Genomic DNA, 13,001 nt, shown 5'->3' with positions numbered 1-13,001 from the left:
GACATTGAATGGGCGAAAGAAAGGGGGTGCTCTCTGCTGCAGAGTGGGGTCCTGGAAAAATGAGTTGCTGCATCTGTGGTAAAATGCAGGGGGTCTCATAGATAAGCTGGCAGGGAAGCAGTGTCTGATTTACATTTGGTGTGAAAAACTGGTGGGACCCGGTATGCCATTTGCATAGGGTGCGAATCTCTGGCTCCCCACATCCCAATCTTTTATTATGCAGGTGGGTTCTCTGCCTGAGCTGTGCTCTGCCGCCCATTTCTTTATTACTGTACACCTGGTAACAAAAAAATGGAAGACGGAGCCTCCATGGTGGACAGGCCTGGCCCCCACGTATCCCTTTTCTATTGGTGCAGCCGCTGGCATTCCGCCGTGCAAGCTTCCAGCTTGCTCATCTATGCCTGCAGCTCGACTTTTCAAGGTGCTCTTTTTTGGAAAAGACTTTGGGGGATGCTTTTTGCTAGAGGGGAAGAAGTTCTGTCGAGGAGTCTTTTGCCCTCATTATCTGCCTAAATAAGTTCTTCCCACCTCCTCTGTCAATATAAGGCTGCTTTCCTGCTTTGTTGCCTTTTGTTCACGAAGGACCAGCTGACCCTTTTGTTGGGATCTGGTAGTAAGGAAGATCTCCTGAATAGTGTGAGCCTTTCATCAGGGGAGCTTAATTTCTATGAAAATAAAAGAAAAACAAAGATTACTACTTGGAACAAACTATAAACTCAGGTTTATACAAACTCGGAGAGCAGCCAATCCAGAAAATTCCTAGATGCTGGGCTTGAAGCCTCTGCAAAGACAGAGGCAGAAAGTGGCAAATGACAGGTTTTCCCAGTTACAGTTTTGAATGTCACAAAGGCTGTCCGTACATACACAGTTGTGATGATCTCTTCGAAGGTTATACAAGACTTCCAGCTTCAGCTTGCAGGGCTAAAAAAAAGAACAGTTTTACTTTCAGTGACTTCAAGTCAGAAGGGTGAGAGAAAATTAGAAGTGGTAATTTGGAGAATTATAGCTAGATATTGGAGGAAACTAGAATTTAGGATGTGGTCCAGATCACAGGTAGATAATACAACCTCAAAGAAAACAAACACGGCTAGACTCTAATATTGGGTACACAATAGTTTTCTTCTGAAAGATAATTTTTCTTTCAACGGTCACCCCCATTCTAACAAAGATGATCAAAATAAGACTGATTTGTTTGCAAAATAAGTTTGGTCTCATTAAATTTGGCCTGGTTATTTACAGAAGTGCGCCACTATTCTTACGCTTATTTACGTGAATAAGCGTAAAAATAGTGATTGACTATATCGGCTCCTATAAATTTTGATGGAACTTTTGATGAGGAATCTCAGACTGGACTTGTAAAAGCCTCTCAAGGACAGGAAGCCAAACCAAGGACTTGCCATAAGGCTATGTCTGTAACATCAATAGTTTTGAATGAACTCCTCTCTTCTCAAGGTCCCCAAAATATCCTGTTTCTTATGCCAGCCAGGAAGTGACATTCCTGACTCACCTGTAAGGCCAGGAACCCTCAGGCCAGTTTTCAGAAAAGAGCTTTATTGGCTCCATAAAGTCAGGCTTAATTTCTTAAAGCTCTTTGGTCATAGCTGAAATATGACATTCCAGTCAAAGCCTTGGTAATATAACCATTGTTTCCAATTGTGTCCTGTTACAAGAATGATAGACTCATATTGAACTGATGCAAATTACTACATTGCCATAAAAATAAGAATACTCACAAATAGTTTCCTAATTCTAGAGGGATTGGGTATGGAGAAAGAAATGTTTCAACTTTTGTTCACAAAAGTTTACTTTACCAAATTGCTGTAAGCTATCAACAGCTTTTAAAAGTTTCCTTAAATCTGAAAAACAAAACTTTTGAAGAATTGACAATATTTCAAACAAAAAGTCACTTAAAATTTATCCTCATCAGTTCATTCAATCCCATGTAGTTAATTCTTGTTCTGCTTGATCTTGGGACAGCAGTTTCATGAACCCACTGGTTTCATCAGAGTTGTGGAAATTCTTACCCAGTTCGATGGTATGATCTTAAAGTTATCAGAAACGTATATTTGTTAGAGTTCTTTTTATAAATCTCCTTGAAGATACTACACTTTAGGATTATAGTTGTTTACAAAGAAAAAAAGTTTTCAGAATAAAGCAATTAACTGTGGACAACAAGCCTTCAAATGGCCATGAATAAGATTCTGATGTGAGTTCATTGTAATAATGGCACAACTCACAATGGAATTTGATCATTTCTGTCGCACATAACGTTTAATGTAATAACCAGAATTATGACTGATAACATACTAGATTTCTAGGAATCTCATACAATTTTTGGAACGATCATATCAATAACATATCCATAAATATAACTTTTAGCATCACTTATTATTTGACAGTGCTTCCTGTATAATTTAACATATCAAATAAGCCTCATTAGTTTAATAGCTCTATATTGCAAAGTGAAAGATACATCCTTCAAGGCTTTCCAGAGGCCCAACTGGAAAATCCCAAAGTTAATTCAAAATCAAAAAGACTTAATTTAGAACTTGATTTGGGTAAGTTTTTCCAGAATATCCCAACACCTTGGGAGGCTGAGGTGGGCAGATCACCTGGGGTCAGGAGTTCCAGATCAGCCTGGCCAACATGGCGAAACCCCATCTCTACTAAAAATACAAAAATTAGCAGGGTGTGGTGGCACATGCCTGTAACCCCAGCTACTCAGGAGGCTGAGGAAGGAGAATCGCTTGCACGAGGAAGGCAGAGGTTGCAGTCAGCCGAGATGGCACCACTGCACTCCAGCCTGGGTAGTAGAGCAAGACTCAGTCTCAAAAAATAAATAAATAAATAAATAAAGCACTTGATTAAATAAAATATTAGTTATCTATTTAATTGAAATGACAATGAAAGATTTTAAATGCAAATACAGGTTACATACTTAAGAACAAAAATCTAGCTCTTTTAATATTGAGAAGACTCAATTCTTAAATAATCAAAGACCTGATAAAATACAACATTAAGCACAAGAAATTATCTTGATAAAACATACAATCTTTGTTTACTAGGCCGGTTACATAAAAGGTAAGGAAAACCCTTCACATTCTCAGACCAATATTCCAAGAAAACTTTGTCATCTTAATAGAGAAGATCAAAGTTTATTTTGCATCAATATACTACTAAAACAAATTTTTAATGAAATCTTATGAATGAATCTATCTGGCAGTTTTGCCTACTCGAGATTTTCATAGCTTTTTAACAACCTCCTTTTTTTTTTAACTTTTGCAACTAAAAAGCATCAGACAACTCATTTGTACTGTGTATTCTGTGTTTATGTTGGATTTATACTTCTATGATTTTAAATATCTAAGCAGAGATAACACAAACCTGTCTGACCAGCATAGGCATGCAAGAATGTATGCATTACATTTAATGCTGACAATTCTGAAAACATTCTTATTTTAATTAATTTATTTAACTAATTTTTTAGAGATGGGGGTTTCTCTAGTAGAACCAGGCTGGAGTGCAGTAGCTATTCACAGATATGACCATGGTTCACTACAGCCTTAAACGTCTGGGCTCAAGGAATCCCTCTGCCTTAGCCTCACAAATGGACCACTGTACCAGGCTTCCTATTTTGATTTTACCAATAATTTAAAGCTAGCATTTCTTTAGCAAAAATTATCTCAGGTCACATGAACTTTAAAAATTGGGGTCAGTTTTTCTGAGATTTTATGGGTCCATTTTTCTGAGATTTTATGAATACTTAATTTATTTGAACACTATTTATCCTAAAGCCAACTGTTTATCCCTAAGTATTTTAGTTGGTAATACCATTGGTGATAGAAAAATACTATGTATATATAACATAGAAAAATAAATATATACATGTACACAAATATAAACACACAGATACAGCCAGATCCTACAGCTTTTCATTTAAAAATTCTTATCATGAGGCAGTAAAACAGAGTAATACAAACTCACTGGTTTATCTCCACTTATATTTTCATCCAAATGATGTTTGTAATGAAAACAGAACAAGCTGAAGTTGCCTAGTCAATAAGCGTTACAGCTTTAACAATACTTGTGGAGAAGGCTCTTAAGATTCTTCACTCTTTGCCCAATTTCCAAATAATTCCCTTTTTTCTTTTAGCCTCAGGTGTTTGCTTTGGGGCCCTCTGAGTCCCTTGAGAGGCCCCAGTGGAGGGTAGAGGGGCCTGAAGTTCAAGTGACTGAGGGGCTGGAGTGGGGAGAGAAAGGATCTGTCAGGATGTGGACAGAGTTGGTGGAGCATACAGGCAGCCAGCGTTCAAGAAGAGGGTTTTCAGGTGACAGAGAAGTTTCCACGGGGGAAGCAGGAGCCAATAGAGAGAATAGGGACAATAGAGAGGCCTCACAGAGAGGGAATAATCCTTCCTCAGAACAAGGAGCCAGAATCGTTTGAGATCAAAAGTTCAAATGATTCAATGTTTTGTAGAGTGAGACCCCATCTCTACAAAAAAGTATAAAAATTAGCCAGGCATGGTGGTACATGCCTGTACTCCCAGCTACATGGGAGGCTGGGGCAGGAGGATCTCTTGAGCCCAGGGGTTTGAGATTACGGTGAACTATGATTGCACTGCTGCACTCCAGCCTGTGCAACATAGTGAAACACTGACTCAAAAAGAAAAGCAGCAGTCTGGGACTCTCACTCAGCTTTAGAGAGTACACTCATACCTCCAGAATTGAAAGCTGTCCTTACCTGGTCCAATAGACGTTTGTCTGAAGCAGTGGTTCGGGAGTTGGCCTCTTTGATCAGTCAGTCAGGAGTGAAGATAAAGGTTTCAAAGATACACACTTAGTGTCCTGAGTGAGAGATCCAAGCATCCAATGATGAATCTAATCTTATCTAAGTTATGACACCATAACTGCTAAGGAAGAAATTATTCAATGATGCCTATTAAAGTATGGTAAGGAACACTTTATTCCAGACCATGGTGATAGGTATAGGGACCACTGACTTAAGATCTTGCATTGAGTCGGGGACAGAGATGGAGCTCAAGTCCCAATACAGCATGGGCAAGTGGGAATTCGTAGACAAGGGGCAGCGTGGGAGTCAGTGGATGGAAAATTACTAAAAGGAAAAACACAGAGAGAAACCAGATTCTGGGTAACCAACCTAGCAGGATTCCTGCTGAAGACAAGCCAGGGTGATCAGATATCACCAGGGGGATGATGGAGGATCAGGAACATAATCGTATATTGTGGGTTGGGGCTTCTGGCTAACCTGATTTAGCGGGGTTCTTTTGCTAAACCTGAATTTTACAAGGAAGTGCACAGATGGGCCCACAAGAAGGTTCAGAAGCCAGACTAAAGTTTGGCCAACCAAAGAATCTTTGTCAGCATTACCTGAGTTCAATGAATTTTAAAACTCATTTTATAATTAATTATCTGCTTTTTCTGATCGATATTCCAACTCAATAAAAATGATCTATGATCATATAAAGTGAGTGTCACTTTAGGGGAGGTTGTTACTCAGCTGGGAGCAGAGAGAAAAAGACAGCTGGGTATAAAGGCCAGAGGTCACAAGGCCTGGTTTCTCATCCTAGGTCTGCTTCCAAGTGGTTAAGTGTCTTTAGGCAAGTTAGTAATGATAACAAGTTATTAAAGAAAATAATTTTTTTTCAGACAGAGTCTTGTCCAGGCTGGAGTGCAGAGGCATGATCTCAGCTCACAGCAACCTCTGCCTCCAGGGTTCAAGCAATTCTTCTGCCTCAGCCTCCCAAGCTGCTGGGATTACAGCCCCCCACTATCGTGCCCGGCTAATTTTTGTATTTTTAGTAGAAACGGGGATTTGACCATATTGACCAGGCTGGTCTCAAACTCCTGACCTCAAGTGATCCACCCTCATCGGCCTCCCAAAGTGCTATGATTACAGGTGTGAGCCACTACACCCGGCTCAACGATAATTCACACAACATGGAGATAAAAAATAGTGGATTGCCTTACAGGTCTGATGGGAATGTCTAATGTATGTATGTAACAGCACTTTCTAGATTTACAAGTGAGCTGGCTTACACAATCTTCACCCCAGTATAGGTATTTGGTTTGTTTGGAGACATAGTTCACTGCAATCTTGAAATCCTGGGCTCAGGTGATCCTTCCACCTCAACCTCACAAGTAGCTGGGACTGCTGGTGCATGACGCCACGACCAGCTAATTTTTAAAAAATTACTTGTAGGGACAAGGTCTTGCTATGTTGTTCAGGATGAATCAAACTCCTGGGCTCAAGCGATCCTCCCAGCTCAGCCTCCAAAGTACTGAGATTACAAACATGAGCCACTGTGCCCGGCCCCAGGACAGATTTTAAAGAATCAAACATATGAAAGATATTATTATTATTTAGTAGTCAAAGAATATAAGTAATCTTGAATGTGGATGTAATCAAACATATTTGGGATAAACATATGTGTCATACATAAACTCACACAAACATATCTACTCAGATGTGTCCTGGACCAACTGTTTTGTAAATGGTCTCATCAGACCTGCCACAACATGGAGGAAATATCCGAACTTGATTTTAATCCATTTCCGTCGTCATGGTCGTTTTTTTAAATCACTGAATCTGAAATGTTGATTTCAAAATATTATCAGTATTATCACTTTTTGTTTATGCAGACTTTAGCTTCAGGGCAATCTTAAATTGAGAGAGAGAGAGAAAAAAAAAAGCACATATTTTTCATTCTCTCCTCTATGGCGATCCAGTCTCCATCCTGGATGGAGTGGAAAGCAACATTAAGGAAGATCAGATCGCGTGGACATAAAACTTGAGGTGGCTTGTAATGACTTTACCAAAAAGCAGTTTTCAAGTATTTCCCCACATTTAGCCATCTCAGCAAGAAGGGAGGGTAAACCTCCTAGAAGTAAAAAGCAAGGGATTTAGTGTGCCTTGAAAACTAACAGGTATTTCAGGGACAGAGAAGCAGCAAGGGAGAAGGAAGCCGGGAGCTCTGATTTGGGGTGGTTCTGCAGAACAATGCCGCTATTGGAGAGCACTTGTGGGGGCCCCTGGGCTGTGAAAGACCACTGATAGACATGCAAATGGAAGGGGCCTGAATAGACGCTGCAAAGCTGGGTTTCCACGGGCTGGGCGGAGAAAGCTTCGGGGAGATAGTGGAAAGCTCTGCTCTGAGCCAAAAATAACGCTTGCGCTTGCGCTATGGGGACATTTAGGTTGAGCTGAAATGAGCCATTGAACGCTTTTTTTAAAAGTGCCTTTGGATCTGAAAGGGCAGTAATAATGCAAATTCGAAGTTTGCCTTAGTTAATTGGGTAGAGGACCCATCAATTAATCAGAGGGGCAGAAAACTATTATTTAGTTACCACTTTTTGAAGAGTGCTACTGATGAAATGCATTTCAAAAAAAATTCTACAGCTCCATCTGAATCTGACAACATGAAAAAAAGGAAGAAGGCCTTTATGTAACTTCTCAAATTCACCTGGGCTGAGATAAACAGCCAGATCGGTAGTTAGAGGTTGCTAAACTCTCAGGAAGGGGTTAGAGAGCCCTCCAGTGCCTAGAAAGGTCTTTTCTTGGCCGGATCTCCCAGGGGACTGCCCTGGGGGGTGGCAGAGAGTGGCCGGTGTCCCACGTCCCTCCACAGGCTGAGCCCCCAGAAACATCGCCAAGAACTAGCTCACTGAATACCCCTGGGACAAGCTCAAACGCAGGGAAGGAAAACCTTCCCTCTCAAGTCAGCTTCCGGATGTCTGGTGTTAGTCTGACTATCCAGAACTTTGGCTTCCTGCCCGGTAAAATGGAAGTTTACAAACTGCAAATGTCTTTTATTATTAATAACATTTTTATTGATTCAGAAAGTACACCTGGTATATTTCTTCTTGACTTTTGAGTTAACATTTGCGAAAAATTGTTTCAGTGTTGTGTATCCATTCCTGTCTCAAAAGAAGGTGTAAAAAGAAATTTCACTAGAACGAATAATGTGTAAATGAGGGAAGTGGAATGTGAGTTAGATCTGTGTGAAGTGAAATTTTTCAACGTTTTTTTCCGTGAGGTTCACATGCAGCGAAGTAATTCTTTCTAGAAAAAATAAAGTATCAGTTGAAATGTTTAAATACATATTTTGATTGAAAATGTATTTCTTATAGTCTTAGCTAATGACCCATATTTTTGAGAACTACAACCACCCTAGCCTAGATTTTGCTTATAAAGACCTCGTGAGAAAAGCTTAAGAAACAAAAGCTCCAGATCAACCGACATTGTTTTCCTCCTGATTCAGGAACACCCTGGAAATGTCATTTCTCTAACTTCCAAGCACAGTTTATTGTGATAGTATTATTCCTGTTATTCTTATTAATATTATTTTTGTTTTTGAGAGAATCCTGTTTTCATCCACCCCAACCCTCCTTCCCAAACTTTCTAGATCATTCTAAGGGCATCCAGGGAGTGTATATTCAGGGTAACTTGCAGCTGTGCAGAAAGGGAGTGAGGGGGTGGGGAGGATGTGCTTCAAGGCCCAGGAAGTCAACAGCCCGGAAACCTGGGAGTGGGTTGGAGTGCTCTGTTGCATTTGGGAAGTATCATTCCTTTAGGTAATTTCTTGTAGGCATGGGGCAAAACAGGAGATGTCCAGCTGAAAGGGCTTGGAGAAGAATGGTTTTTTCCAACCTTCCCATTGGTCCAGTCTACTCAACAACCAGAAAATGAGAGAGGAGACAGACTTCAGTAGACCAAAACCACCCCATGGGAAAATGTGCTAAATTGTGAGGTCGTATTACTTAGGGTCTTTGGTTATTGCTATGGCGGGGTTGACCAGAAATCCCTTTTCTTATCTGTCCTATACTCAAGGAAATCCCTTTCCTAAAAAAAAAAAAAAAAAAAAAAAATGTGATTTGTAGATAGCACCATAGTTCTAGAAGAGGAAAGAAAAGAAGCTTTACAGGTGGCAAGGTGGCTCCGGGCTCCTTGCTGTAACAAAAATATATGTTTACCCACTTTCAAATGGGACCTTAGAAAAGTCTGAATACTTTTTGCAATTAATGAACTATGCTTTACAACAATGAAGTAACTTTCATTCTTAATCTGTGCCACAAACCTTACCACTTGGCTTACTGAGCTCCTGGCCTCCCTCAGAAGAAATCACAACCACATGGCAAAAGCCAGCCTTGCCCAAACACTGCCGCCTTTTCCACGTCAGGCCTAAGCCTGTGCGTGTGCACCAGGTCCTTGCTGTGGAAGCAGCTATGAACCAGTGAATACACATCATCAAGATTCCTGGATAAACACGAAGGACTGGACACACATATTTTTCTCTTCTTCTCCCATAAGACCAAGGGATCCGAAGAGCAATGCAATAACGATAAAATGTTGGAAGCTGGAAAGCAGAGGCTTGGTGGTCCACAAAAAACCGAATAGTAAGAGAAAAGTGGAGAAATCCAAGCAGAAACCTGGTTTACACCACAGAACACTCAACAATTAAACCAGTGGGAGTAAAGGTGGGGTTAAAAACAGGAGGAAATGCTAAGAGATTCTGAGACCTCACTGAGCACGTGCTCCTTCCCTGACCCTTGCAGAAAATCAGATTTGATCCCTGAAAAGGGTAGAACTTCTGGTCTCAGGACCACAGAACCCCAAGGCACAATAGTGATAAGGGAAGTACTGACACCAGGACGCTAAAGTGAAAATTTAGATTCTCAATGTTGAGACCCCTCCCTTTCTTCTCCCTCTTGGCATCCAGACCACTGTCAAGCAGCCAATGAATATGCCACTGCTAAACTGAGCTCTCTCACCACTTTGTATCGGTCACAAAAAAACATCCTATTGGAAAAAACGATCAAGTTTTATTCACTGACCAGGAATGGAGAAGGGGAGGTTCTCACTCGCAACACCCCTTGCTTCTAAACAATAGAAAGCATGGGGTTGTGAAGGGCTGGGTGTGGAGAGGGAAAGAAAGGTTAGCAGGGGGCAGATCAGGACTCCAGATGTGCTGGTGCAATTCATAAGCATATGTCTTCATACATCACCTATACACAAACGGCAGAGATTTTCTTTTGGGGGAGGGAATTTTTTTTTTTTTTGGATTTAGATTTCTGTTTCCACTTTTTTTTATTGCATTTTAGGTTTGGGGGTACATGTGAAGAACATGCAAGATTGTTGGATAGGTACAAACGTGGCGGTGTGATTTGCTGCCTTCCTCCCCTTCACCTATATCTGGCATTTCTCCCCATGCTATCTCTCCCCAAATCCCCACCCCCCCGTCCCTCTCCCATTTCCCCCCAACAGACCCCAGTGTGTAGTGCTCCCCTCCCTGTGTCCATGTGCTCTCATTGTTCAACACCCGCCTATGAGTGAGAACATGCGGTGTTTGATTTTCTGTTCTTGTGTCAGTTTGTTGAGAATGATGGTTTCCAGGTTCATCCATGTCCCTACAAAGGACACGAACTCATCGTTTTTGATGGCTGCATAATATTCCATGGTGTATATGTGCCACATTTTCTGGGGGAGGGAATTTTAGCATTATAACGATATGTTAATAATCTGAAGGCAACTAGGGGTCACCTGTTCCAGTGTGACCTGGTGTTGCAAGGCCTCGTCTCCCTCTGGTATCTGGGTGGGGGTCCGGAAGTTCTGCGGCCATCTTGGGCTGTCTTGTTTCTTTAAGCAGCTGTGCCTAGAGGTAGAGGGGCTCAAGAAAAACGGCAAGAAAAGGAATTTTCCCACTTATTTCATGAGAGCTGCTCTGGTGATAGAGATCTCTCCAGGAAGAAAATTAGGAAAGTCGTCTGCTGTAGTTGGGATAAGGTTTGTACGTCCTACTAAATCTCATGTTGAAATTTCATTCCCAGTGTGCAGGTGTAGGGACATGGGGCCTGGAATCATGAATAGATGAAGGCCCTCCCTGATGAGGGGGAGTGAGTGCTTGCTCTAGTGGTTCCCATGAGAGCTGGTCGTTATAAAGAGCCAGGCACCTCCTCCCCCCGGGCCTCTTGCTTTCTCTCCTGCCCTGAGATCTCTGCATATCAGTTTCTCTTCCCTTTCCACCATGACAGCAAGCAGCCTGAGGCCCTCCCTAGATGCAGACATTGGTGCCATGCTTCTTATAGAGCCAAATAAACTCTTCTCTTTATAAATTACCCAGCCTCACATATTTCATTATAACAATACAAAATGGACTCAGGCAGAATCCAGTCACCGGAAGAGACAAGACCTAAAGATACTGACTCTGGAGGCTCCTTAAGATGCAGCAGAGCCAAGACACCTTAGAGAGAAACCCACAGCAGACAAACCCTCTCCCTCCAGCATCCAGCAGCCTTTCCAGGGCCCGCTCTCAGGTATGAAGGCACAGCCAAGCTGAGGAGAGGGTGGAGGAAGATCAGCAACATCAAAGATAGGGGCCAAAACAAACAGATGAAAGCAACTCAGCAAGCTGGCAGGGAGAAAACTTCAACAGAAATAAGAAAAAGTATTTCATCCATGAAACAAGAATAGGTAATCCTAAAAAGCAACATTTAAAGAACAAAAAAAAAAAAAAGCAGATTTTGGAGATTTAAAATATGACACCAGAAATGAAAAAAATTCAATATAAAAATTGAAATATAAATTTGGGAACTTTCCATAGAAAATAGCCCCCCAAAATGAAGACACCTGTGCATAAGAATTCCAAATGTAGCCTGGCACGGTGGCTCAGGCCTGTAATCCTAGCACTTTGGGAGGCTGAGGAAGGTGGATTGCCTGACCTTAGGAGACCAAGACCAGCCTGGGCACTCAGTGAAACCCCGTCTCTATTAAAATACAAAAAACTGCCTTTCGGCTGGAACCGCCATGTTCCAGTAATTCGCCAAAATGACGAACACAAAGGGAAAGAGGAGAGGCACTCCATACATGTTCTCTAGGCCTTTTAGAAAACATGGAGTTGTTCCTTTGGCCACGTATATGCGAATCTATAAGAAAGGTGATATTGTAGACATCAAGGGAATGGGTACTGTTCAAAAAGGAATGCCTCACAAATGTTATCATGGCAAAACTGGAAGAGTCTACAATGTTACCCAGCATGCTGTTGGCATTGTTGTAAACAAACAAGTTAAGGGCAAGATTCTTGCCAAGAGAATTAATGTGCGTATTGAGCACATCAAGCACTCTAAGAGCCGAGATAGCTTCCTAAAACATGTGAAGGAAAATGATCAGAAAAAGAAAGAAGCCAAAGAGAAAGGTACCTAGGTCCAACTGAAGCGCCAGCCTGCCCCACCCAGAGAAGCGGACTTTGTGAGAACCAATGGGAAGGAGCCTGAGCTGCTGGAACCTATTCCCTATGAATTCATGGCATAATAGGTGTTAAAAAAAAAAAGACCTCTGGACTGTAAAAAAAAAAAAAAAATACAAAAAACTTAGCGTGGTGAGGCAGCATGCGCCTGTAATCCCAGTTACCTGGATGCTGAGGCAGGAGAATCGCTTGAACCTGGGAGGCAGAGATTGCAGTGAGCCGAGATCACACTATTGCACTCCAGCCTGGACAACAGAGCAAGACACCATCTTGAAAAAAAAAAAAAGAATTCCAAATGTAGATGCTCTGCTGTCAAGGAGGTAGGACATAACCTCCACTCCTTAAATGGGGATTACACATAGTAGCCTCCTTCCAAGAGTACAGAATGGAAAAGGGGGAATACGGAGTGAATTTGCAGTAGAGAAACCTCACAAATGTTACCTCACCAGGTGGTCAAGTTTGAAATCAACAGTAATCATGTTGACAGCATGGACCCTTGACGCCACATGATGGGAGGAACAGTTTACCTCTGTGGTCTTCTCCCCAAGAACACACAACCCAATCTAATTATTAGAAAAATACGAATTTCAATTGAGAGACATTCAAAACTGCCAAGGTCATAAAAACAAAAAAAAGTCTGAGAGATGGTCACAGCCAAGACAAACCTATGGAGATGTAACAACTAACAGCAGTATGGTGTCCTAGATGGGATCCTGAAACACAAAAATGACACCGAGTGAA

General features: G+C 41.5%; 1 pseudogene across 1 annotated transcript; it reads left to right on the top strand.

Moving 5' to 3' along the window:
• Window positions 1-11,804: 11,804 nt before the first annotated feature.
• Window positions 11,805-12,358, top strand: LOC116558214 (annotated as a pseudogene). Its single transcript, XR_004271901.1, has one exon. The product of XR_004271901.1 is annotated as a 60S ribosomal protein L21 pseudogene (transcript).
• Window positions 12,359-13,001: the final 643 nt, after the last annotated feature.

This window comes from Sapajus apella, unplaced genomic scaffold (assembly GCF_009761245.1).
Source record: "Sapajus apella isolate SASKATOON/1434 unplaced genomic scaffold, GSC_monkey_1.0 scaffold21, whole genome shotgun sequence".
Classification (NCBI taxonomy): domain Eukaryota; kingdom Metazoa; phylum Chordata; class Mammalia; order Primates; family Cebidae; genus Sapajus; species Sapajus apella.
This window is presented reverse-complemented; position numbering and strand designations above follow the sequence as displayed.